Below are 2,517 nucleotides of genomic sequence, written 5' to 3'. Positions count from 1 at the left end.
CTTCTAGGCCAATATAGTGAATTTTAAAGCTTTATTGATAGTAAATTTAGTGATTGAAAATTTAGTAATTTAAGTCATTCTACCTACTTTTCGTTTTGAATGGATTGTTGTCACTTTTTTCACATTTTAATTGAATTGTTTCTTTTATTTTTGTGTGTGGTTAACAACCGAATAACCGAACCAAACCAAACCGAAACCGATAATAATCAAACCGATAAATGTATATTATATTTGGTTTGGTTTTGATAATTTTAAAACTGATTAAGTTGGTTTGGTTTTGGTTTTGATCAATAACCGATCCAAACCAACCCGTGAACACCCCTACTTTTGAGTGATCAAACTTATATACTTTCCTACTTATTTTTTTAAAAAAATTAATATACTTCCCTTTTCTTTTTAGTTACCATAATTTTCTTTCTGTTTTAGAATAAAATAATAAGAAGTCTAACTAATATTTTGATGTATTTTTTTTATTATATTAATATGTAAAAAATTGTAATTTATATTTTCTTTATCTCAATTTATATGACATTTTTTATTTTTCGAGAGTCAAACAGTTTAAGTTTGACCGGTAATTTATGCATGAAATCTTCAAATTTTTTGAAATAAAATTTATATATTAGTAGACTACGTAAAAAGTACTATAAGTCAGAATAATTGATAGTTCAAAATGTTTAAAAGATCTACGAAAAATTTACGATAAAAAATACACTGATTTGAATCTTAAAGTCCAAAAAGTACCATATAAAATGGGATGGAGGAGTAATATTTTTCATATAGTTTTTAAATATCTAAACTTATAATATATAATATCAAATTAATGTAATCTAATTTAACAAAAGCGCAGCATGACAACTAAAAAGGAACCGAAAGAGTATTTTAAGATTGTTAAAAATAATTTGTATATTTAAAACTTATTCTACAAAACTGTTATAAATTATACAACTGAGTTTTGCTGATGATCTCCTTTTGTTCAGCAGAGGAGATGTACAATCAACTGTCCTAATCTATGAATGCTTTCAGCAGTTTTCACAAGTATCAGGTTTAATAGCAAATCAGGTCAAAAGTTGTGTGTATTTTGGTGGAGTGTCAGAGCAAGATCAACAACTGGTACTACAACATACAAGTTTCATAAAAGGCAAGCTACCTTTTAGGTATCTTGGAGTCCCTTTAAGTTCCAAAAAACTGTCAATAAGCCAATGTCAACCATTACTAGACAGGATGCTGGGAAGAATAAACACATGGACAGTGAAATTTTTATCGTATGCAGGGAGGCTCCAGTTGGTACAAAGTGTGTTAACATCCATTCAAGCATTTTGGACACAAATATTTCTCCTTCCAAAGAAAGTGTTGCAGCAGACAGAAACTATATGTAAGAGATTCTTATGGAATGGTGATGCACAAACTAAAGGGAAAGCTCTTGTAGTATGGGATAAATTATGTTGGCCAAAGATTGCTGGTGGACTGAATATTATAGATGTGTATGTGTGGAATAAAGCAGTAATACTCAAATATTTGTGGGACCTGTCTAAGAAAAAGGATAAGTTATGGATAGTATGGGTCCATACTTACTACATCAAAGATAGGAGACCATGGAAGTGCAAGCTAAACAAGCTTCTTGAGTTGTGAGAAAAATCCTACAAGCAGGGCATTGGATATCAGAAGCAGGATTACAAGTGACAGAGGTTATGGAGGCTGAAACATTCACAATTAAGGACATGTATAAAACACTTAGAGGTGAGTTGAGCAAGGTGCCATGGAGAAGAATGATATGCAATAATCAAGGCAGTCCCAAATGGACATTCATCCTATACTTGGCTATACAAAGGAGATTGTACACAAAAGACAGGCTAGACAAATGGGAGATAAACACTGATTCAATTTGCGCAATGTGCAAAGCAGAACCTGAAACACACCAGCACCTATTTTTTGCATGCAGTGTGGCAAATATGATATGGCAAAGACTACTTCAATGGCTGTCAATCACCAGAAGTAGTGCATGGTGGACTGAAGAGATAGAATGGGCAACACTGCATGCTAACATGAAATCAATACAAGATGAAGTGTATAGAATGACATTAGTTGCAGCTCTTTATTACATATGGCAATAGAGGAATCACAGAATTTTTCAGCAAAAGGAGATGAGCATAGAGGAAATTATAAAGCAAATCATTCAGGAAATTCATTGTAGAAGTAGCATGAATCCTAGACTGGCTAGTGCAATGCATAAACTAAATTTTTATCCTTAGTAGAAATTCTAGCATAGAGCATGGGCAAGGCAAAGGTGATGGGCTTTGAGACTTGGGTTTAAGCTTCAAATTTGTACATATTTGAAAATCTGGTAATACAATTACAGTTACCAAAAAAAATAAAATAATAATAATAATAATAGTAATAATATATTTAGTGAAATTTCATCAAGTGTAGTTTGAGGAGGATAAAATATATGCAAATTTTAGCATTACTTCATAGAGATAGTGAAGTTGTTCCTGAATTAATTTATAAATGTAATGACCC

The sequence above is a fragment of the Solanum tuberosum genome, unplaced genomic scaffold (genome assembly GCF_000226075.1).
Source record: "Solanum tuberosum cultivar DM 1-3 516 R44 unplaced genomic scaffold, SolTub_3.0 scf00222, whole genome shotgun sequence".
Lineage (NCBI taxonomy): Eukaryota > Viridiplantae > Streptophyta > Magnoliopsida > Solanales > Solanaceae > Solanum > Solanum tuberosum.
The sequence above is the reverse complement of the archived record's forward strand: the minus strand, read 5'-3'. Positions refer to the sequence as shown.